The 26,357-nt window shown below is 44.7% G+C and overlaps 1 protein-coding gene across 9 annotated transcripts in view; it reads right to left on the bottom strand.

Annotated features, from left to right (window-relative positions):
- The window catches only part of LOC111834599 (speckle-type POZ protein-like), an 87,312-nt gene extending 62,715 nt beyond the window's left edge, over positions 1–24,597 (bottom strand). Inside the window, exons 1-3 of one of the 9 annotated variants that reach the window (XM_023794080.2) lie at positions 24,509–24,568; positions 22,825–22,848; positions 22,399–22,482 (exon numbers count right to left, since the gene is read on the bottom strand). The gene's annotated coding sequence lies outside the window, so the exon portion shown is untranslated. The other 8 variants (XM_023794078.2, XM_072712712.1, XM_072712713.1 and 5 more) reach the window with 8 other exon arrangements.
- Between the last annotated feature and the right edge of the window lie 1,760 nt (positions 24,598–26,357).

The following is a 26,357-nucleotide window of genomic DNA, read 5'->3' on the forward strand; positions in this document are numbered from 1 at the left end:
CGAATCTCAGTATGCCTAAACCTAAAGGGAAAAGTGGTTCTAGGTGCTCACCAGGATGGGGCTATTAGCAGTGAAATGCAGTCGTTGCCGGAGTCAGGCCTCGTGGAGAGGCAAACGTCAGAAGGGGCCGGCAAAGCACAAGCCGGGGGTGCAGGCGGCTCTCTGACGGAACACAGCCGAATAATCTGCACTGGCCTTCATTACTCCAGTCCCTGAAGCACAGAAGGGGGCGAGTTGGCCCAGGCAGCCGGAGCAAAGTGGGTAACATGAGGGCTTTAGTGTCAACCTGTCGTAAGTCGGCCCCTACCTGCCCATCCTAGCCCTGTTATGCAGCCTCTTAAAGACACTCGCGGTGCTCAGGGTCAGGGAGGAAACTCCTTCCACACAAGCCTGCAAGTCAGACTGCGGCTTGGAGACGCACAATGCAAAGCCCAGAAACGTCACATGGATCACAGGATACCACGTGACATCTAACTCCGCAGGGGAGGCCGGTACATCCGTGCTGGGGTTGCATGTGGGATCTGTATCAAGTAGAAAGAGGCCTTGCTCTAGAACTTAGAATCATAGATAAGAAACATCACACATTGCTGGCTGTGCTGATTTATGAGGTCGCATAATCATCATTTAGCGACCTTGAGTAGAGATGTAGAGTTTATATAAAAAAAAACCTGAAACTTCCAAAGAAATTTCTCCGCTATCAGAGAAGACAGAGTGACACCAGGCACAAAATCTGAATTTGGCAACCCGGCTGAGTTGTGACTGGAAGGGAGAAGGTTCAGCTGTCTTTAGTCTTCCATCTTTTTGTCCTGTCTGATGGGGGAGGACAAGGAAGATGCATCACGGTAGGAGGATCAACGGGCATGTCAGGATAACGACGTGTAAAGGAGTACCAAAGGAGAACATCTGACAGCACCGACCCGGGGGGGTGGGGGTGTCGCCTTCGCCGGCGTCTTCATAACCAGACAGAGACAAACGGCCCTGTAGCCGACACCAGTCAGGGACAATTTCACCAATTTATGAGCCTCTCTCAGCTGCAGGGAGCTGCTAAATGATAACCAGGGCTATATCCTTCCACGGAAACACACACACACTCATACGTAAACACCCATGGCCAGAAAATTTTTGCCTGTATTTCTTCATCTATAAATTCCATTTGATTCAAAAGCTGGGGCCATAAATTCAGCTATCTGGATGATTTCTGCTCCTGGTGATTGCATTTTTGGAATAACATTGGCACAAGGGTGATGCTCACTCAAACCCCTCACCACCATCAGAGGGGCACTGACTGACTAGGGCCGTCGCGATCACATCCTGATGTAATCGCAATTATAAGGCGCATGCGCAATAATCACCATGGCTTTCGATGACGGGTGAAACATTTGTCCAGATGGCAAATATTTGGTAAGCAGATTAGTCTACAATATTAATGAGATCTGTATAAATTCGGCATATCCTTAATGTTTATTAAATTCGGTTAGCAAAGCATGCCACATGCTGTTTTGGTAAATCAAGGAAGCAATAAGCACTGAAGTACTAGTGAAGAAGGTGGCGAAGTAAAAGGATGCTGGTGGTGTGGAGGTACTTCTTCCAATTTAAAGTGAGACATTTCATAAGGATACACCAAATTTATACAGATCATTAACTTTTGGGCATCACAACATGCGTCTCGTTAATATTTTAGACACACTACTAATCTGCTTACCAAATTGTCGGCGTAAGTAAACATCTGTATCGTACCAAAAAGCTAACGTCCGGACAAACATTTCACCCGGCATCTAAAACCCTTGCACATGTGATATACAATTGCAGTTACATCGCAATGTAACCTCAGCCCTAGCTCTGATGCAGCAGTAGCCGCAGCTTTGTATAGATGGCCATCGGAGGATATAAGGTCAACACCTAAACATCCATGGCAGAGGCTTGACTTGTTCAGTGAGCCTGAGGGGGAAGAAACAGGCCTGACAGTGCAGGCCCCTGCCAGCCAGAGTCCTTCCCAAAGGAAAGCCGAACGGCTCCGATTTCAGTGAGAACACCGCATTAGGCTTGTGCTTTAACAGCTTGCTAGCTGAACGCTCAATGCACTGCATCCAAACACAACATTTATTTATACACCCCCCCCCCCCTTCCCCCGCATGAGGAGCAGCCGATCTCAGTCTTCATTAAAACTACTCAACTGAAATATCAGAAATGTCTAGAGTGTCAGCTGTGAATGGATATGGCAATGGATGGGGCAATAAAAATTGGATCCTGTGCTTCTAGTTCAAATTTATAGATGCCTCCTGTTTTCCACTGGGGTTCAGTGCTGGAAAACTGCCACTTCTGTGCTTCACAAAGAGCAGGCAAACAAACCTTCAAGGGGCTCGACAGTATGGCCGAAAAACAACATCCCCCTTTTCAAGCATTCTGATGATGATACTATTAAAATACTTCCAAACTCCCTTACCAAATCTGGACCAGCACCATGCACTGGAATGCACATTAAATCACAGAATGAGATCCTGTGAGGATGTGAACAGCAGTACTGGAAGCCTCCAGCTCAGTGCTGACAGACAGCAGACAGATGCGCTCCCTGTAGCTGCTCGCATCAAGCACCTGATGGTTGCTTTCAGAGCTTTTGATGGAATGGCACCTGCCTACTCAATACATTTACATGAATACCAAGAATATCCAATTATTGTGTTAGTCTGACTAAATCGGACTTTTAAAAGTACACGTAAACATATTAATCCGACTGAAATCGTACAAAATCAAATTTCTTGAAGTCGGACTGACACACCCAGATAATGAGATCGGGAGTCGATTTACTCCTGCATGTATACACTTAATCGGACTCAAACTGGCCTAGGCACTCGGCACATGCTCCACAGTTCCCCCTGGGGGTATCACCCAGAAGCACAGAAGGCAGCAGCACAGAGAAGAAGCATGGAGCAGAGCAGAGGACTTACAGCATGTACGAAATGTACAGCGATGTAAAGCTGTCCAATTCACCGCTGAACTAAAAGGTGCTTTTCCATCACACCATGTAGCATACTTTTGGTACTTCAAGAAGGTAACAAAACTACGGTGCATCAAGGTGTTGCTTTCTCACTGACAAAAAAAAACTGGTACCAGCACCGAATGACATCACAACACGAGGCTGTGTTTCATGTGTTTCACACTCAGTGTTTCTTGTGTTGTACTCCGGGCTACCCAACCACCTCTGGTGAGCAGAGTCCCTCACAGTCTTCAAGACACATCCCAAGACAGATCCCTCCCAGGAAGACCTCAACTGACTCCTTCTGCCACTGACTCTTCCCTGTCTTCCTGGACTGCTCCATTGTTGTGCTTCCACAGGACACTCTTTTCTTATATTTAGGACTAGAGCCTAAGTGTTTATGGTTACTCAGCCTAGTGCAGTACTTGCACTTAAGTTGGCTGCTTGACAGCTATATATACATATATATATATATATATATACACATATATATATATGTATATATACACACACACACACACACACACACACAGTGTATGTGTATATGTGTGTATATTATATATACCGCCAGAGAAATGGTGGTATTAACTCCAGTTTCCATCATTTGCACAACCTCATCTCTATCATCCTCTTCTGCAATTTCTCACCACACCTCTTTCTTTGCTTGCTTTCCTACTTTAGCTATTTTTGCATCCTCTTGTCACCCCATATACAATGCATGTGTTATCACCAAGGGAAAATTTCCATAGACCAGTGACACAAAAAAAAAGGTTTTTTTGCCAACTGGCCAGAGGGGGGAAAAAAACCACAAAGAATGAGCTGCAGAATTACATCTGCCTTTACGTTTTCCTGTTTTTGCTTTACAAACACAGGCTCATTAAAAAGTCCTCAATCTGCCTATTATCTCCCAATTTCACTTCTACTGCCTGCCACCGATTCTCCATTAATAAGCCATTTCCATTCATTTTTCTTATTTATTCACTTGCTTGAAAAAGCAGGAATTAAATCTGGCGCAGTGAAGGTATATGGCTTCCTCTCCTCCTTTCCAGCCTTACATCCAGTCCTCCCCCATCATTTTGTGGAATTTTGTGCACCTCTAGCTCATGCTTTCTTTTTATAAATTTACATATACCTTGCCATTCTCTTCCACCACTTCTCTGCATCACTTCTGCTAGGGCTGTGCGATATGATGATACATCTCAGATGAAATAAAAACATCTATTGTTTCTCTATCGTTTATTCTGTGGTGTCGCAGAACACACTGTTTACGGCAACATTTTTTCATTATTTGCTTGACAGTTTTGCAAGGTTACACGCCACCACATGGGATGTGGCACTTGTATGGAAGTTTTTTATTGGACTTTATTATTTGTAACCCACAGACAATCCACAAATATGTACCATGATCCACAAATATTTAACTATCCACAACTATGTATTTTATTTTGTTGTGTAAAATTATATCCCCAAAAAGAGAGCAATTTGTACAAGTGAAAAGCGTTTATGCTCCATTGTGGATCACGTCCTATTTGTGGATTTCTGGACTTCCCTCCTATTGCTTTGTGGATTTTTGTCCAGTTCGTACTGCTATCGAGCCCATACGAAGTGTGGGTGGGAAAATACTTTTTGAAATAGTTTTGTGTTCACTTGCAATACGTTTGCGATCCCATTACACTTGTCTACTTCCAATTCGCTGCAAAATAACCACAGTTATAAACCTAAATAATCCATAACGTGCATTTCACATTCAATGGCCCGTCAACTGATGGTCAGTAATGGTGAATGGACAGTTATTAATAAATACATTTAAAAACACATGAAAACTACACAATGTGCATTGTCTCCTATAGTTTAATGCTTAAAGCACACTTAATTGGACATGTCTATCATTTTTTTATATACCAGTTTTATTTTCTATAAAGCACCAGATCACAACAGAAGTCATTTAAGGTTACCTTTCCAATAGAACAGGTCTATACATTGTTCTTTTATCAAACTAAATAGCCTTATGTTATCTTATTTACACAACAGCTTGTCATTTTTGTCTCTACACGGTCACGTGTTTACAGTTCTCCTCTGTTCTCTGTATCACGCGTGGCAGAATTCCGCCCCGCTGTGCGACACATGCACGCACACACAGGTGAGCACACTCCCACCAGCGGACAGAGAGCGCGCGTCGGAAAATATGTCGCATCAACCACGTGAAAAGCAGGGTAATAAATACTTTCACAATGGGATTTCCTGCTTTAAACTAACACTATTTTAAACTATCAGCTATCACTTTTAAAACCTAACAGTTAATGTATTTGCAGGTCAAGACCAACATCCCCTCTCCTGGAGCTGAGACCTTATCATGGTGGAGGGTTTTGCATGTTCCAATGATCCCAGGACCTAAGTTTCCTGGGGCTTTATGCCCCTGGTAGGGTCAACCCAAAGCAAACAGGTCCTGGGTGAGGAACCAGACAACGTGCGGCTCAAAAGACCCCTTATGAGTAAAAATATGGATTTACGTTTTCCCTTGCCCAGACGCGGGTCACCGGGTCACTGGGCCCCCCCCCCGGAGCCAGGCCTGGGGGTGGTGCTCAATGGCGGGCGCCTGGAGGCCAGGCCTGCACCCATGGGGCCTGGTCGGGCACAGCCCGAAGAAGGCACGTGGGTCCCCCCTCCAATGGGCTCACCACCTGTAGGAGGGGCCAAAAGGGTCAGGTGCAGTGCGTGTTAGGCAGTGGCCAAAGGCAAGGACCTTGGCAGTCCGATCCTCAGCTGAAGAATTCCATGTTCCTAGCTCTAGGGACATGGAATGTCACCTGTCTGGTGGGGAAGGAGCCTGAGCTGGTGCGCGAGGTTCCGAATAGATGTAGTCAGGCTCACCTCGACGCACGGCTTGGGCTCTGGAACCAGTCTCCTTCCACTCTGGAGTTGCTCACGGAGAGAGGCGCCGAGCAGGGGTGGGCATACTTATTGCCCTCTGGCTGGGCATCTGTACATTGGGGTTTACCGCGGTGGACAAGAGGGTAGCCTCCCTTCACCTTTGTGTGGGGGGACGGGTCCTGACTGTTGTTTGCACTTATGCGCCAAACAGCAGTTCAGAATAGCCACCTTTTTTGGAGTCCTTGGAAGGGGTGTTGGAGAGCACTCCTCCTAGGGACTGTTGTTCTGCTGTAGGACTTCAATGCTCATGTGGGCAATGACAGTGAGACCTGGAGGGGCGTGATTGGGAGAAACGCGTCCCCGATCTGAAACCGAGTGGTGTTTTGTTATTGGACTTATGTGCTCATCATGGATTGTCCATAATGAACACCATGTTCAAGCATAAGGGTGTCCCCATATGTGCACTTAGCACTAGGACACCCTAGGCCGCAGTTCGATGATCGACTTTGTGGCCGTGTCATCGGACTTGCGGCCGCATGTATTGGACACTCGAGTAAGGAGAGGGGTGGAGCTGTCACTGGCCTCACTGGTGGGGGAGGAAGCCGGTCAGACCTGGCAGACCCAAGCGTATAGTGAGGGTCTGCTGGGAACGTCTGGCAGAATCCCCTGTCAGAAGGAGCTTCAACTCCTACCTCCGGCAGAACTTCGCCCATGTCCCGGGGGAGGCGCGGGACATTGAGTCAGAATGGGCCATGTTCGGTGCCTCCATTGTGGAGGCGGCCAACCGGAGCTGTGACCGTAAGGTGGTCACCGGCAGTGAGGGATGCCATCAAGCTGAAGGAAGAGTCCTATCAGGCCTTTTTAGCCTGTGGGACTCCAGAGGCAGCTGATGAGTACCGGCGGGCCAAGCGGAGCGCGGCTTTGGCAGTCGCTGAGGAAAAAACTCGGGTATGGGAGGAGTTTGGCGAAGCCATGGAGAACGACTTCCAGACGGCTTTGAGGAGATCCTGGTCCACCATCCGGCGACTCAGGGTGGGAAAGCGGTGCAGCATCAACACTGTTTATGGTGGGGATAGTGCACTGCTGACCTCAGCTCGGGACGTTGTGGGTCGGTGGAAAGAATACTTCGAAGACCTCCTCAATCCCACCGACACGCCTTCCAATGAGGAAGCAGAGTCTGGGGACTTGGGGGTGGACTCACCTATCTCTGGGGCGGAGGTCGTTGAGGTGGTTAAAAAGCTCCTCGGTGGCCGGGCCCCACGGGTGGATGAGATCCGCCCAGAGCCCCTCAAGACTCTGGATGTTGCAGGGCTGTCTTGGTTGACACTCATCGTTCACACATTGAGGGTGTCCGGTTTGGTGACCTCAGGATTAGGTCTCTGCTTTTTGCAGATGATGCGGTTCTGTTGGCCTCATCAGACCGTGACCTTCAGCTCACACTGGAGCAGTTCGCAGCCGAGTGTGAAGCGGCTGGGATGAAAATCAGCACCTCCAAATCCAAGACCATGGTCCTCAGCCGGAAAAGGGTGGAGTGCTATCTCTGGGTCGGGGAGGAGGTCCTTCTCCAAGTGGTGGAGTTTAAGTATCTCGGGGTCTTGTTCACGAGTAAGGGAAGGATAGAGCAGGAGATCGACAGGCAGATCGGTGCGGCGTCAGCAGTGATGCGGGCGCTGCATCGGTCTGTCATGGTGAAGAAGGAGCTGAGCCAAAAAGCAAAGCTCTCGATTTATCAGTCGATCTACGTTCCTACCCTCACCTATGGTCATGAGCTATGGGTATTGACCGAAAGAACGAGATCGCAAGTACAAGTGGCCGAAATGAGTTTTCTCCGCAGGGTGGCTGGGCTCTCCCTTAGGGTGAGGAGCTCGGTCATTCAGGAGAGACTCAGAGTAGAACCGCTGCTCTTCCGCATTGAGAGGAGTCAGATGAGGTGGCTCGGGCATCTGCTTAAGATGCCTCCTGGACACCTCCCTGGTGTCCAGGTGTTCTGGGCAGGTCCCACTGGGAGGAGACCCCAGGGAAGACCCAGGACACGCTGGAGGGACTGTGTCCCTCGGCTGGCCTGGGAACGCCTCGGGATTCCCCCGGAGGAGCTGGATGAAGTGGCTGGGGAGAGGGAAGTTTCCCTGCTGAGACTGCAGCCCCCACGATCCAACCTCGGATAAGTGGAAGATGATGGATGGATGGATGGATGGATGGATGGATGGATGGACAGACAAACATCCGCAATCGGTCTTTGTCAGCTGACGTCACACTCGCTATAGCCGCAGTGTATTGTGGGTTGAATCGCCACTGCTGTCATTAAAAGAAACACATGAACACCATGAATCCTGTCCCGTTCTCCGATTTGCCTTTTTTCATTACACTCATTCTCAGGTCTTTGTACGCATATATTTCACATAGTGAATAACAGGCTGAAATTCCACCCACCCAACTGCAAATGTGGTGTCCAAAGATTTTAAGCATTTTAAGTGCCCATACTACAGACAGAAATCAGAGCCTGTATTTATTAGAGAGATGATTTAATATTAACACCTGCTGCAAACCAAAGACCACATGAAGCACACAGACAGGCTTGAATGTAATTGTATCTTAAGAGCTGGAGAAGAGATTCATATTATTAAAATAGACACTGCACTACTGTGGTTAAGACAAAGATTTATCATATAAGAAGCTCTTGTTTGACAGTCTAATAGTCAACAACTGGCTTCGATGACACAAAACCAATTTTTTTATGAATTTATGAATTCAAGTCTGTAAGAAGCAGAGATCAGACCAGCCCAGGTGACTCAGTACTTATTTACACATCTTCCCGCTAAGGAAACCCAAGTACACAGTGAAATGGTGGTGAAAGTTTGCTCTGCACCAAGTTATCTTTTGCTGTGCTGATTACAACTGGTCTCCGCTCTGTCCCCGGCTTATCGAAAATCAACACACGGTGAGCTCCCCATGCTGGCAGCTGAGCAAGCTTGGGGAGCTGCAGATCTCCACGAGGAATGACAGTAAATCTGATGCTGATAACAAAAATAATGTTTTATCGCTTGAGGGCTGACCCCCTGTGCATCTCTCCGCGCCTGCCCACACGCAGCCGGCGTTATCACGGCCGTGACACTGGGACCAGCGGACAGGCCTGGCTCAGCCGTGCCGTAATGGGGTCTGATGACAGGAAATGAGCACTGCCCAACACAGAGACATCTGGTAATCAGGGTCAAACCCTACGGCCTCGCGCCCACTTACACATGCAGCTCATTACCCCCCCCCCCCTTCCCGACTGACAGCCAGACACTCCATCGCTCCCCGCTTTCCAGAACTCTCCCGGCTGCTGATGGCAATGCTGCCGAGGCAGAGGTCTCCACACAGCAAGGTAGGCAGGCGACTACAGAAGGGGACGGTGGAGTGTGAGGAGAACATGGCCAGAGGAAATGGAACCGCAGAGGCAGTAGGCAAAAGCAAGGCCAAAGCAGCAAAGACTGACGAAGGACAAGGCTCTTCGGTTAAGACACAAAGAACAGGAACCGGAACAGAGAAAAACAAAAAAAAATGAAGAAATGACACAGGAAAGAAGTGGAGATGAATGCTGTAAAGTGACAGGAAAAAAGATGGAAAGATTAAAAACCACCAAGCGACGGCAGTGAAGGTGTGGGAATAAAATCCTAACACCGAACCTATGGTAAAAGGATCCTTAACAGCACGGCATCTCCTCCCAAGCGTGTTAGCTACTAAATCTTGAGTTAACAAAGAGTCACAAAGCCGGAACAACTGTCACAATTAGAGCGTTGCTGTCATGTACGAGGGGTGCACTCTGAGCTGCCCACCCCGAACCTCTGAACGCCCGACTAAGTCTGTGATGAGCGCAGCCTGTCTCTATTATGGGAGACAAAGGGATGATGCGGGTAAAAAGGAAGATGGGTGGGACAGAACAGCATGAACGAGACAGGGAGAGAGAACTCTGGCACTCGAAGGTTAAACTTTGCGCAGTCCGTTAAATCCAAAATGCTGACAACTTAAGTCATTCTCAGGAGCCTTCTTAAGTGTAGGGGACCCTTCTTAGCTGCAGAGGACCCCTGCCAGGACGGACGGGCAGCTCTGCAGTGGCCCAAAGGGAGCTGGTCCCTGAAAAGTCAGACTCATCATTCTCACCACATGCACAGATATCAAGCTGTTCGCTAGCTCCAGATGGTGGAACCAATCCCAAAATCGGTGCAGCTGGCACCCTGCAGTATCCGCCACAGATGAATTCATCAATTCCCATTCCCAATCCCAAAGGAAGCTCTGGAGTGACTGTGGTCAGAAGACCATTCTCAAGAACTACTGGGTCACATAACAAAATGGTGCAGATGGCAAGTAGTGTGGCTGGGATAATGCACAAGGTTCTTCCATCCTTGGGAACTGTTTAACTGTGTGTGTGCGTGAAAGTTTGCACATTGACTGCTCTCTGAAAGTTCCATAACCACCCACACCGTGCCCCACACCCCACCAAAAATCCAACCCAGCCACCATCGCAGCACCCCATCTCCTCTCCCCCCTTCAGCTGCGGTATCTATCTGCCAAGCGATAACACTCCATCATCCGCAGGGGGAGCAGCGTTGCTCATCTTCTGCCAGAGCGCGGAGCGAAAATGCCAAGGCTGCGGTTGATTATCATCGCTCTTTTGGGGACGGAAGGGAGGGGTTGCGGTGTGGGGACCAATGATGAGTAGGAGAAATGGGCAGGGGGAGCTAAAGAGATGGATGCTTTCCAATGACAACTTCGACGAAAGCAGCACACTGGGGTTTTCTAGGCAGCTTTCGGGGTCCCTGCTCTGTGAAACTCCTCGACTGTCCTCTCCATCCCATCTTTCCTCCGTCACCACATTGTCGCTGTCCACAGCTTAATTCCAATCCTCCGTAAACCCACAGGCCACTGCAAGCGGAGTCCAGTGCCCCCCCCCCCCACCCCACACACACCCCATAAACAACCTACAATATTACTGACCATCGTGACACTGGCTCAGTCAGCTGCAACATCCAAGCAAAAAATAAACAGCACACCCAAGGAAAGGGGCATTTACTCATACCTATTTAGCCAAGTATCGTTGAGAGAGAAATAAAGCAAACTGGCAGGGGAAAAAAACGGAGGAGCTGCAAGTGACCTTGTTGAGCAGCACAGCTTTAATAAAGGGTGTTGTCTCTCCATGCTGGTGGTACTATTATTCAGATCTGCAGGCGTCAGCATCACCATGGAGGCACCTCAGCCACATTGATCACGAGCTGCCCGGGAGTTTAGCAAAAAAAAAAAAAAGTCAGGATAAAGAGGGAAAGAGACAGCCATGGTAGCTCTGCAGGAGGGGACACTCCATCCATCTGCAAAGAGAAGTGATGAGAATGATCTGTCTGAAAATCCCCAGACCATAACACTTGAGCAGTCCAATAGGACATGGCAAGCTGCTGCCATCACGGGTGCCTCAAGCGCATCAATGGAAAACCGTGGCAGTGCACAGAGGCCAACAGAGATGCAGAGAAGACCAACAAGGGAGCGAAAGGCCTCCCATCTCGTAGTAAGGTACAGGGACAGGATGCGGTTTCACGTCAGTCACCGTCTTGACACAGGACTGCCGGAGGCTCCAAAAGAGCATGTCCTGCATGGAAGAAAAGGTCAGCCTGCAGCTTCCAGGCCTTTTACACTAACCTAATAACCCAGGATTGATAACATTAAGGAGGGGGTGTGGAGGGGACACAGCATAAAACCAATTAAGAGGATCTGGCTGAGTCAAGTATAACAGTCACAACAAGTTAAATCAATGATAAAAGTGCGGTTTCAAATCGCAAAGGCACAATAACAAAAGGTTAATACTGGAAAAGGACCATAGCACCTTAGGATATAAAGAAAATGACAGCGATCGACGGGATGTCTCTCTGTCTCTCTCTCTCCCCCCCCCCCCCCCAGGTGGCGATTCATTACACAAACCCAGGTTCTCATGTGCACTGAAGGGCTGATATGGTCAGTGTCGCCAATAAAGGGGCACGACTGCAGCCAATGACAAAATGAAACCTTCTATTAGGAACAGATTGGGCTGGGGGCAAGACAGATCAAGGATGTGTGGATGGGGTTCTTCAAAGGGACACTGCAGGTGGGAACAAAGACATATGAGGGCAAGATGGCTCGGTAAACCTAACAAATGAGCCCGAGAGCATCTGACAGACCAAGTGTAGAGGGGCAATCTAACAGAATGCCAACACAGAGCTGCCGATACGGGCAGATAAAGTAAAGGTTCCCGAGGCAGCCCACGCACGCATGAGAGCCTGACGTGGCTCGTCCCTCAAGAGCACCAGGTGCACTGCAGGCCAGCTGTAAACAAATTGCGATGACTGCAAGAGATAAAAGGCTTTTGAGGCCATTTATCAGGCGCACTGGGCGGCAGAGGTATGACAACGGACATCTGCGGACCGGGAGCTGAGGAGTGCGAAAGCGGAGGGATGAAAGAACGCACGAGCACAATGTTTCAAAGTTTTAAAGACAAAAAGACCTTAAAGTCAAGTAAATCTAGAGGAAGAGAGGCAGGTGCCGGAGGCATTTTCATTAAGTGTATTAAATGTGAATTCATACGTGTCACTTCAAAGGCTACAAGCACACTGCATGCCCTGTGATGATTAAAAAAATAATACATTTAAAAAAACACATGAGAATAGCTTTTAACTGCAGGAACTGAACATTTCTGGGGAATTGCTCGAGTGACTCAGAAGTCCAGCTTCTCACACTTATCAACTCATACCGAGCCACACTGCTGCTTGCTTCTCCAGTGAGCCAGTACTTGACACAAACGTCTTCCTGGGGAAGCCATAAGCTGCAATTGGGTAGTTGGGTAGTGTGCTTAGAAGGTGGCACTGCGGCCTGACACTGGCAGGGGTATGCTGTAGGCTCCTACCCACAGCTTTGTGTGAGTGTTCTCCCTGTATTTCTGTGGGTTTCTATGATTGAAAAACATTCAGCTTAGGTGGACTGGTGGTGTGTGCATGCATGCTCTGTGATAGGCTCGCATCTCATCCAGGTCGTCACCTTCCCAATAGCCTGAGCTCCTTGTGATATGCGCCAGGTTCACTCCACCCTCAATTATGAAAAACAGATGGATGGCGACCACCTTGGGGGGGGGGGGGGGGGGGGGATTGGGACACTCACAATACAGATAAAGTTCCCAGTTGCTTTCACTCTTTTGAATCCCCTTATGCAGAGGTGGTGTTTCTCCTTAAATATTAACACAGCAAACTCAACTGTAGGCAACCCCGCACAGCTTGAAGTTTGCACCAGCGAGTAGAGTATATACCGGCAGAGCGTGGGAACGTCTGACGGGAGTGAATCACACCCGTGGCAGACGTCAGGCATGGCAGCAGTCAAAACAGTCCCACCGCGGCTGGGACACAAAGCAACACTGTGCTTTTATTTTGTGGGAGTGTAAGTGCCAAAGTGGTTTAAGAGTTTGGGCTGCACTCCACTCAAGAGGATTCAGAAATTGTTTTATCAGTGAAAAATGTATTGTAATCCATGGGGGGTGGGGGTGGGGGTTGTGCATCTGAGCCTTAACTCCCCACATACCTACATCTTTTTAAACTGAGTGTTCACCCACTCTATCTCCCCCTTATTGGAAGGGGGTGACAGAACAGCAGCGCAGGACGAGCAGCCGAAGAACATCACTCCTCTGACAGTGAAGGTCATGATCTGGTCACAGCAGCTACATCAACACCCACCTCCACCACACTTTACCCGGCTGAGAAAGGAACGAGGGACGAGGAACTCGTCAGGTCCACTGCTCCCTGCTTTGACGATGATATGGCTGTAGAAACGCGACGAGCACATCGGCCTCGGTGGCTCACGGCTGCAGCTCACATTTAACAGCAGGATGAACAAAACCAATTACGCTGACACCAAGGCTCTGCCTAAGCTTCAAGAATAAAGCTTAGAGAGGGGGAATGACTAATAAGAACATTATTCAGTCTGAGTGGGCAGCAATTTGGGGCAAAGTGAAGAATATTTTAATAAAACCTCAAGAAATATTAAACTAAGAAAATAGGGGTATAGGCAAAAGAGGAACAGGTAACTGGCCTACCAGGACTACCAAACGTGATCCAACACCCATAAGAATTTAAATTGATATTTTATTTAAATCGGTTCCCAATACGTTTCTCCATATGTTTTTCTTGATTAATGAAAAGGTGGAAGGAAGGATGTAACGCCATCCAAAGTATAACATGCTTCAATGTCCTTCCCGGACTGACCCCGGCATTGAGGCCATTACTCACATTACTCATATTAGTCCAACACAGGCCGGCCTGTTGTCCTGCCTCATGAATATTCATCTGGCTCATTACCACTCAAGGAACCAGGGGTATACGCTCATAGATCTGTGTCTTTGTGGAATAAATGAGAACGGATGTCTGCGTGTGTGAGAAACTAAGTTGTGTAGAGGTAATAGCAAGCAGTAAAATTCATCCTGTTACAGAGAAAGCAAAGCACCCATCTTAGAACCAACGTTGTACATGTCATCTGAGCGCCAACACCTTACCACCAATCTCAGGTAACGATAGAGTTAAAACAGGAATTACTGCAACACTCTCACAGCCCTCACCCCAGGCTTACTAAAGAGCAACACCCACACAGCCACAATTTCTGTTGACCCCTGCAACATGGGCCCCCAGGGAACATTTAGAGGGGGGGGGGGGACAGAAGAACATGTCACATTTTAAAAGGTCTCATGCTCAAAATGTTGCACAACTAAAAGAGCTTGCAGTGCTAAATATAGAGACTCTGCGTTCAAGTCCCTAGATGCTGAACCATTCCAACTGTTTGCCATTATCACGTCTTGTACGATGCCCATTGGAATTTCAACACAAGCCTGCTGGGTAAATATATAAAAGAATATCTCAAGTTTAGCTAAGCTCTCCAGTAGAGGACTGGGTAACATTTTCTGTCATACATCACCTCATACACTGAATAAGTCAATACGTTATCGGCTCAGAAGGACAAGCTTCAGCTGTATTCTTAATTAAACAAATGTAGAAAGGTTCACTGTGTTCCATGTTATTTTCCGACATGCACATGTTGCTACCCTTTTGACTAAGGCTTCAGAGGCCATTTGCCGGGACTTATAAGGTCATTAAAAATTCTGCTGAAGCTTGCTCTTTATGAGCTATACTGCAATTAAAAGCTTCTGAACAGAAATTTAATTACATAGGAAGGTGTGCAACTTAAATAATGTGACCCATTACCATCAACTGTTAGAGCATAAGTAAAATTAATTGTGAAAAAGTTCTCCCTTTCAAACCATAAGAAATCAGTTCCTCATTTGTAACGCAAATCGGTAGATATGAGGACAACAGAACACACAAGCAAAAGAATGACAGCAGCAACTAGATATGGAAATTTCAAGATGTATGACACTGCTGTTGATGTCAGTCTGTATGGGACTGACCCATACTGGAGGACATTCTGAGCCACATTCTGCCCAGACTAAGGCTGAGAAAAGTGAGGAAGGGGTTGAAGAGGAACAACAGCAGGGTGTGCTCACCAGGGCCCACTTTATCAGGCCGTGGGGGGCTTTAATGATGGCGAGCTCAGAGCACACCTGGGCCAGAGCTTCCAAGACAACTTTAAAAATACACCCTCCTGCTATTTCTACCATCAAACAGAATCTCGTAATATCTGACAGCTTCAAGTGATGGTCACCACATTTATTGTTCCAAGAACCTACATCAAGCAGATTCTTTTATACTGGCACATGCTTTACAGCCAATGGCCATTCCATACAAAAACCAGTAAATTCTGCACCAATATAAGCAATACTATAACAGATTGACTTTTATACTGGACAATTTTGTCATGATCACTTACAGTGAGGCAGCTTATGTTATCCTTAAAAAAAAATCTCAAAAATGCATTTTGTTTCCTGCCATATAGGAACTTGCCATAATTAGCATTTACTTAAATATATTATTTCATTAATTGTATGATGGCCAGCTATGGATAGCAATTTTGCAATAATTCACAAACAACCAGGGAGATGAGTAGCCAATGACTGCCACTTAAGTCCCTAAATGGACTTGTTTGTACATTACAGATCTGTCAGATGCAACACCCAGCTGGCTCATAATAGCCACAGGTAATGACACTAGCTTATTCAGCCCCATTACAAATATTTGCAGAAAGACAGAAGCTATAGCCCAAACACATTGATAAATTTAAATTATTAAAAATGTTAGCTTTACAGTACGTGACCAGAATCACTCTGAGCACGAGTAATGTTGGCTCTGCTGCCTTCACTTTCTGAATGTTACCCATAAAGTAAAAACATAGAAGGTTAACCAAAGACTGTGTCCCCCTCCCTGGAATGAAAGGAAAAACAAAAAGAATAGTTAGGCTTGGAACATGTTGCCAAGTTTAGCTGGCCAACAATTAGCAGTAGAAACCAATGTCAAGGAGCTACTTATAAACAGCAGAAGGAATCTCATCGGCATCAGAATCTTTACGAGTTTCTCTCACAGCTGATTCCTCACTTGTTTCAAAGAATAAGCACACAGCGAAGCCAGGGACACAAAATCGTACTCTGAATTTGGGGAGCCCTTGTGAGAGAGGGAGATGCCGGCTCGTTAAGTGAACCCTGCTGACACCCAGGGGGGACAGAGTACTTCATAAGGAAAGGGATCTTCCTCACACACAGCGCAGAACAACAGCTCCAGTGGGCTGTAATTTCTCTAATGATCACCCATCTTCTCAGCAGCAAAGCAAATGGCAGGATATGCAATGCCAAAACGCACGTCAAGTTCAAACACCTCAATTCAGCCAGACAGACCATGCACAGCAACAACTCACATTAATACAAATTTAACACTACCTTTCACTGAAAGGTTTTTGTTAATACTGCAACTTCGCTTGAATCAGGCAGATTGTTTTCCCAGGAACACAACCAGAAAAAATGTGCGACACACACACACACACACACACACACACACACACACACACACACACACAAAGGCTTTTGAAACTGTTCTGGACACCCAAGAGCCATAGATTGTTGCAAAATTGCAGAGATGGGATTACAGAAATGGCCCATTGCAAAATCCATTTTTGCAGCAAATTACAGCAGAGTCTGTACAGGCATTGCAACTAGCAATTTCTTACTGAGAGAAATGGGGAAGCCAGTAGTGCCCAGGTACGAGGCTTGGAGGACAGCGTAAAATGTCTTCCAGCCTTTGTCTCAATGTGTTATAGATCTTTAAGGACTGTGGTAAGCCTGGGACAAAACTTAAAACTATAATTGGTACAACAGCTAAAATCGATACTGTTGCTCGCATTAGGCCTCTCAGAGCAATTTCATATTCTTCCTTGCTTATAGAATTCCTCCTTTTCTAAAAACTCAATTTTAGAAAGGTATGAACTATTGATTTTGCCACCACTATCCTCTTGCCTTTACCACTCACTCTCTCATCCTCTAGCGGCTAGCCCATCTGGCAATGGAAACCTGTTGGTGGGCACTGGCGGTCAGACTCAGACAGATAATCTCTGGAATGATTTAACCCCCTCCTGCAGCATGTCCACAGCTGGTAGTCAGCAGTTGTGGATGGGTTCTTCATTTCTGCATCCCAACGAAGCTAATGATGCACCAGGCTCTGCGAAAGCCAAGATATGCACACACAGCAGAAAGTGCACTAGACCCCACGTGCTCCTCAGTCAAACTCAGTCTTTTCTACCATTCATCTGCACAGACACATCAGTGGCTTAAAATCTTTGTTATTTTCCACAATGGCCCATTAATACGTAAAACCATTTAAAAACAAAAAAGGGTCTTTAAAAAAAAAAAAAAAAAAAAAGTATTGCTGGGCTGGGAATATATCACTAAGTTCACAGGCCAACAATTAGCAGTAGCAACCAAGGTTAAGGAGATACCTTCAAACAGCAGAAGATATCAAGGGTTAAAAACAGCAAAATAACTCAATATAAGCCAAGTTCAGCACCACTAAAAACAGCACCCCCCAAATGCATACACCATGCAAAACTGTTTATATTTTACATTTTATGAACCAAAAAGAGGTAAAGTAAAACCTCACAACCCAATACCATATGATATAAAGAAGCAAGCTCACTCATCAAGGGTACACCACCATTAGTACAACTCCTCACCACCCAATAACACGTGCAGAAAGGTAGGCTATGGAATTCAGAGCCTTTGGAGTGGCTGTTTAAGTGGGTCACATCATGCGGTACTTGATTACTGCCAAAACAATCAAATTACTCTTTCATTAGTATGCTTCCCCCACTGTCAGAGTCCCTAACCAAAAAGCAGGGCTGATGCAGAAAAACAAAATCTGGAAGTACCAACTACTGCTGTTAACAGCTAGGGATGGGCTGATCTACATTTTTTCAGTTACAAACCGATTCCGTTACACAAGGGCCAATACCGATTCCAATACAAGAGGTCTTTTTATTTTAATATAATGAATGTATAAACAGTCATGGCCAAAAATATTGACACCCCTGCATGTCAGAAAAAGCACCATTTCTCCAAGAAAAATTGTTGCGATTACAAATGTGTTTATTTCTTTTGTTAGCACTGGAAGAACACAAAAACGTAGAGGAAAAAAAAAATCAAATGAGACATTCCACACAAAACGTCAAAAATGGCCTGGACAAAATTACTGGCACGTTATCAGAATTGTAAGAAATAATTGTATTTCAAGCATGTGATGCTCCATTAATTTGCAATTCAACTAACCTGTAGCAACTGCTACAGGTTAGCAACTGCTGGCAATATGGACATTCCCACATGCAACCAGTTAAAATGGAGAAATGTTGACTCAATCTTGTTTTTGAGTGTCTGTGTGTTCCCTACTGTGCATGGAGAAAAGAAAGAGCAGCAAAGAATTGTCTGAGGATTTCAGAACCAAAATTATAGAAAAGCACGGACAATCCCAAGGCTACAAGTCCATCTCTAGAGATCTTAATGTTCCTGTGTCCAATGTGCGCAACATTATAAAGAAGTTTACAGCCCATGCCACTGTATCTAATCTCTCTGGACATGGACGAAAGAGAAAGATTGATGAAATATTACAACGAATAATTGTTAGAATGGTGGATAAAGCACCTCAATCACCTTCCAAACAAATTCAATGCTATGGCAGGAGACCCAGGAGGACCTCACTCCAGATACAGAAACATAAGAAAGCCAAACTGGAGTTTGCTAAAACTTCCCTGTGGATGCCACAATCCTTCTGGGAGAACGTCCTCTGGACAGATGAGACAAAAATAGAGCTTTTCGGTGAAGCACATCATTCTACTGTTTACCGAAAACAAAGAAGCTTTCAAAGAAAAAGAACACGGTCCCTACAGTCACACATGGAGGAGGTTCACTGATGTTTTGGGGTTGCTTTGCTGCTTCAGGCACTGGTAGTCTTGACTTTTTGCATAGTATTATGAAATCTGAAGACTACCAAAGAATTCTGTGGTGCAATGTAAGGCCCAGTGTCAAAAAGCTCGCTCTCAGCCAGAGGTTAAGGGGCTTATAACAGGACAGTGACCCAAAGCATACTTCAAAAAGCACCTAGAAATGGTTTAAGTCCAAGCACTGGGGAGTTCTGAAGTGGCCAGCAATGAGTTCAGATCTAAATCCCATAGACCACCTGTGGAGAAATCTAAAAACAGCAGTTGGGAGAAGGACCTGGAGCAGCAGGCAAAGGAATAGTGGCCCAAAATTCCAGTAGAAAGATGTAAAAGACTCACTGATCATTACAGAAAGGGATTAAAATCAGTTATTTCTTTCAAAGGGTGTGCTACCAAGTATTAAGTTGAGGGTACCAATAATTTTGTCCAAGCCATTCTTGACATTTTGTGTGAATGTCTCAGATTAGATTTTTTTTCCCCCCCCTCTGCTTTTTTGTGTTCTTCCAGTGCCAACAAATGAAATAAACATATGAATACCAAAGCATTTGTAATTGCAATTGTAAAAACAATTTTCTGAGAAAAATGGTGTGCTTTCTGACAAATGCAGGGATGCCAATATTTTTGGTCATGACTGTACAAATATTTATATATCATTAATATTTTTAAAACTTGTAAATACAAATAAGAAAAGTATGCAAAAAAATATTTAATTGGGCTACTAGAATCATGCATAATGTACTCTTCCACCTCATTTGTACATCATTTTTAAGCATTTTTGAGGCATTTGAAGTTCAATTTGAATGTCTTCCAAGAAAGTCTACGCAAGTGGTGGATCCTTAGCAGCAGCGTCACTTACACTTCATTGGAATAGCAGCCCATCATGCATCGTAAGCTGTAGCCAGTGCGCAAAGCAGCCCAAGCTAGCCACTCCCAAATCATCCATCGCTTTTCTCATATTACTCGCATTGTTTTGCACAATTGCATGCAGTTTGTTTAGTGTGATTTTCCACTAAATGCTACTTCCACCTCTCAAAACGTTTTTACAGAGATTGCAAATCGCTCTGCTATTAGTTGTTCCAAATCGTCACCCTCTTATCTGATGTTCTTACGCTCCTCATACTGCAAGGGGAATGCACATGACATCACAGCAGGTAAAAGTCACTGTGCTCACACCCACTGAGTGGCAAAAAATGGAGTGGCAGCATTAGCGTTCAGCATGAATGTCACAAAAACACGTCAAAAATGGGAAAGCGCTGTCATGCGATTAATTGTAAAAATCATTTTAAGATACAGGAGCTATCTTTTTACAGACTGCCAAAAACTAAATAAGTAGGTATCGGATGTGGATCGGTCACATATGCCCGATATCATATCCGTCTAATAGGTTTGGATCAGTGACAATACCAATCTGAATATTGTATCAGAGCAGCAATGAAATAAACATGTATGGACATATAGCCTGGAAGGTTCTCCAATATAAATTTCTGGAGAAAAGCTATATGAAGGGTTTTGGCAACAATTATAGGTGAATAGGCCCTCTCCAACTACAGAAACATTTTTCAGGAACCACAAACTTCTTTCACATTCACACTGCAAGAACTAGGCCTGATTGTAGATCCTGAACATATTTTTAGTCCCTGTTCTGGGTCAGGTTCTTTTTATTCAACCAGGAACCACTGGGTGGGGCTTAGCGATAAACTTTGCTGACTGGTTGACCCCAAGCACCAACTTCAACATTCCAGCTGGAATGTTATGCAGAAGTGCAGGAGAGAAAGCAGTGGATAAATCACAGAAATTTTGACTGATATCAATATACAGGATCACAATACAGCACTACATTTACTTTTACTTGGTAATATTTTGCATAAAAAAATTATTGTTTGCATTTGCAGTAAAGTGAGTTCAGACCAAAGTGATAAATATTCATTTGTACTCAAAACTCCAGTACAAAATAAAAAAATTAAAAGCACTTTAGCCATGAGTCCGTTTCAATTATGTGTACAATATTTTACATACCTTACTCAAGTTTATTGTAAAGCTACAAGCAGTGTTTTGTGAATGGATAGAACTGCTGCTTAAGTGGTTAAATGGTCAGTTAACATTATTACATACTCGGGCTAAGCAAAGTGCAATATTAGTATGGGCATGGTGATGGTCAGCTGTGTTGAAATTACGCTTGAGAAGTATCTAACTTTTAAAACTGTCCAAAAAGCAACATTATTTTGCAATAGAATTCCAGTGGTTTGAAATCTTGGGGACATAATTCATAGCATGGGGGGCTGAGGTCCTCACAATAAGATTCGCTAAAACATTTTTACTCTGTCATAAGAAGGAAGGAAAAAAAAAAAAAAAAAAAAAAAAAAAAAAAAAAAACCTTTACAAGGTTTGCAATTTAAATGATTCCTTTTCAGTATTATCTAGTATACGTTTAAAAAATTAAAATCAGTGTTAAATGTGCCACCACTGCTTATACATGAGCCCCACATACACACACTGAGCCATTCATAATCATTTTCATCCCTGCTGTTGGACTCACTGATAGACAGTGTGAAATGTAACAAAAATGTGTGAAGAAAAGTGAGCAAGAAATGGCACTAAAAGACATTATCCTTTCGCTGTATGGAAATATTCTGAATTCCATAGAGACTATATCAAGCAAAAGCAAGTGACTTGTCAGGACACATTTGTAGCAATGCCACCAGCTAATTTGACGGAATCGCTCGCTGGATAAGTTTCGCTATAGTTTGAGTATACGTACAACTCCTTTTTTGCTTTATAAATATTGCAATATTTATTGCAAAAAAGAAATCACGTTGCAATGCCTGAAAATTTTTCAATATCATGTAGTCCTGCTACATAAATTCTAATTTTGTTGGTTTGTAAGCAAAAGAATGTGATTCTAACGAAAAATATTGTGATATGACATTTTGGCCACATCACCTTCCCCAAATGCCTATCTGGATATTATCCTGAGAAATTTAAACAGCCCGTGACACACACTGACCCATCTCTGCCAGGACTACTAACCTGCAAAAAGTTTGTGGATTAAACCCTGAGTCTGAACATACAAAGAAAATGCCCAATGCAGACATTGCAACACACACTGGCACTGTAGTGTGATGCTTACAGTGAAGAGTCCAACTACTGACCCACTTCTTTAGGTGAAATGGACGTTAGTTAATGTTTTCTTCCATCATTTGTTGAAACAAATGCCAAGTTCATGTGGCAGTGCTCTGTTGGAAAAAACAGAATTAAATGTTTTGACAGAAAAGTTCTGTATGCTTTTTTATTAAGTGATGTCAGTGAGCATGTAATGTCTCATTTTTTTAAGTTTAATAGTACCATTATTTCTGAATTGATTTAAGTGTTAACCATGGTGATACAATTCTACTACTGCTACATTTCAAACCATTATCTGTGCTGCATAGTGAGGTACTTCTGAATAACCAGCCCTACAGAAATCCTCCCTTAATTCTTAAATAGTGGGCTGAAAAAACACTATGGGTTTGTTGAGCTACACATTCAACAACAATTGATCTGAAGAAAACCAGGTTGCTATTATTCTCGTAACACACCTTCTGAGAAATCCTCCATGCTAGCTGAAACAAAAGTGAAACAATTAGTATTTGTGTAGCTAGCTTACTCATACTGATAGGCATCCAGATAGAGAAGAATCCAATTACTATAAAGACTGAATATTTCAGAAAAAGATATATTTTGCTCGAAAATCATTCTAAAATAAGTCCTGCGATGAATACGACTGATTATTCATTAACCTAAAATGTCCCCATTTATGACCTAGAATACATTCACTTGGTTAACACTTAACAGAATACAAAATGAAGCTTTTCACAACATCCAAAATACAGCAAAGCTCACTGTGCTTTGAAGAGGAGCTAAACTAGAGCTGCATAACATCTGGCTGCTACAGCGGAAGGGATTTTCTCTCTGTACGATGACATGAGCACAAGCCAAGTCAAACAGGAGGTGTAATGATTAGGTAAGCAAGCCGGCTGTGCGGCACCCGGCATGGAGATACGGCCTTCAAGACACACTGACACACTGGGTGGAGGCCCGCGAAACAGCAGCTCTTTGTGCGAGTATCTTTCCTGATGCTTCACACTGCCATAAAACCCAAGGTCACATTTTTTACAGATTTCCTTGGGAGGAAGGGGAGTTCTTTCCAGTACAACTATTTTATAATGTGATATTTCTGCACTTACAAATTACCTGGAAACAAGACTATAGCATACATCAGTATTCTACCCACTCATAATAACTACTCCTGTTTAAGTACAGAGATAAGCCAACACTGAAGACAACAGCTCAGAGGACAAACCTCTCATAAATCTCACATATCATACACACTGACTGACTTATCTGTGCATTTGCTTCAGTACTTCAGTTGAAATATTTTCCTCAAGGATACAATACAGGGATAGATGTCAATTCCCTTACAATTATAATAATAATATTCTAGAAATTTCCTAGAAATATAGAATTAATATTTTCTCCAGGACAGGACTGATCACCCTACACTGAAAATGCACTGCATCTTAAACTGCTTTCTGCAAATCCAGCTTATTCCTTCACAAAGAATCCCCAAGTGATGATCAGTGTAGACTCTATGGAAGCTGAACTTTTGAACTCAGAGGCAGCATCTGCATGACTTTCACACACACCCTGAACCAAGCAAAAGCATATCAATGTCATTCAACTTCATCACCTACCACAAAAAAACGGCGTTATTCCCCCAACTTTTCCGCTATATGGGAACTACTAAATAAAGTGGAATGCTGGACGCAGGCGGTCATAGACATGCCCAAGCCTGCGGTCTCAGTATCGGTTTCATCACTGGAGCAACTCCTGGGCAACTTACAGGGGAACAAGGTGGCGTTAGTCAGTCAGCACCTCAACAAGAACAACTCCGTCAAGTGGTTAGGGCCTTTCTGCGAAGCGTACCTAACCGGCTACCCCCAGAAATACATATACTGAAATAACCCCCGAAAGAAGGAGAAGGTGCAAGACAGTGTCCAAGCCCAGAGATGTTTGTGAGCCCGTCTGCTGTTACCTAGCAAGCTATGCTAAACTGTACCACAACAGGATTTCAGCTCACGCAAAACCGAAAAAAGTATCTTACACGTTCCGTGTAAACTTAGAGGATTCTCTGCAAATTCGGTCTCTATCTCTTAAAACAGCCACTCAATGCGCAACAGTGCGTATCCTCTTGCTTTTTCGTTTTGATTTATTTAAACTCACCGTTTGTGTTTAAGCGCTTCTCCCGGATCGGCTTTTTGCACGGTGCTCGGTTCACATCCGGGTTACAGACGAGGACGTTCCCATCGCCACGCCCCCTACTCCCGGATTGTAGCCCATTCATTTTAGAATGACATAACGTTCTATTAATATATAATCCACAGTAACTGTGACACTGTGACATATTGTAACTGGATTTGTGTGGTGGGTCGTGTTTTTAATAATAAGGAGACAGCTCTTTATAAAACAGAAGGAAAGTTCTACAGCAATGGACAAACAGCAGCGGTACAGATAAGGGAAGTTCACAATTTACACTAGTCACACTTGCGGTATCGAAAATATACGCACTCCACGGGAGACATTACACGGGCACAACACTTTCCATTTACATACGCGGCTAGACACATTAAATTACACGGCGCACGGCCGAAGCCATGCCTGTTATCTGAATGATAAGTATACACACATACACACACCCCACAGGTAATTGTAATTATATCTTTGTGGGGACTTTGATTTCTATGGGGAAAACTCTAATCGCAACATTACGACATTAACCCCTACCCACCTTACCCATAAGTAACCAAACAAGATATGAGACTTTTGGAATTTTTAGCTTTTTAATAGTGTTCACAGATCCTTGTGGAGATCTGAAAAATGGTCCCTGCAACATCAAAATAACAGGTTTTTTATTACATTGTGGGGAACATTTGGTCCCCATAATGTAATACAAACATTCACACACACACACTTCCTAGCCACTTTATTAGTACACCTTGCTAGTCCTGGGTAGAACCCTTTCAGAACTGCCTTAATTCTTCGTGGCATAGATTCAACAAGATGCTTGAAACATTCCTCAGAGACTTTGGGTCATGCTGACATGACAGCATCATGCAGTGTCTGCAGATTAGGCGGCTGCACCTTCATGATGTGAATCTCCCATTCCACTGCATCCCATAACCCACGGGTGTCAAACTCCAGTCCTGGAGGGCCGGAGCCCTACACATTTTTGGGTTTCCCCTCATTTGACACAGCTGATTCAACTCCTTGTGCTAATTACCACACAACTCTTGAGCTGAATCATTTGTTGTGGAACAGGGAAAGAACTAAGCTACACAGGGCTCCTGTGGTGTTGAGTGATCAGAGACAAAGCAGACCCCGTAATGCAGGAGAATGATTTATTGTTAGCCGGGTGCATCAAAAACCGAAGGGACAATGGCAACAATACTTCGCAACCTTTGGAGCTTGCTTTGGGGTTAAGTAGCTTGGTTATATTGCGATGATTGCCCATCGCTGTGTGGACCCGCCCCTGTGGGTGTGACAGCTCCGGCCCTCCAGGACTGGAGTTCGACACCCCTGCCATAGCCGCTCTATTGGATTGAGATCTGGTGACTGTGGAGGCCATTTGAGTACAGTGAACACATTATCATGTTCAAGAAACCAGTCTGAGATGATATGAGTTTTGTGACATTGCACATTATCCTACTGGAAGTAGCCATTTAAAGCTGGTTACACTGTGGTCATTACAAGATGTATATGATGTATAAGCAACAATACTCAGGTTGACTGTGGCATTGAAATGATGCTCAATTGATACTCAGGAGCCCAAAGTATGCCAAGAAAATATCCCCCACACTATTACAACACCACCGCCAGCCTGAATTGTTGGTGAAAGGTAGGATGGATCCATGCTTTCATGTTGTTTGCGCAAAACTCTGACCGTACCATCAGAATGTCGCAACAGAAATTGTCAAGACTTTATTTGACCAGGTAATGTTTTTCCAATTTTCATTTGTCCTTTTTCAGTGATCTCATGCCCACTGTAGCCTCAGTTTCCTGTTCTTAGCTGACA

This window comes from Paramormyrops kingsleyae, chromosome 5 (genome assembly GCF_048594095.1).
Source record: "Paramormyrops kingsleyae isolate MSU_618 chromosome 5, PKINGS_0.4, whole genome shotgun sequence".
NCBI classification, from domain to species: domain Eukaryota; kingdom Metazoa; phylum Chordata; class Actinopteri; order Osteoglossiformes; family Mormyridae; genus Paramormyrops; species Paramormyrops kingsleyae.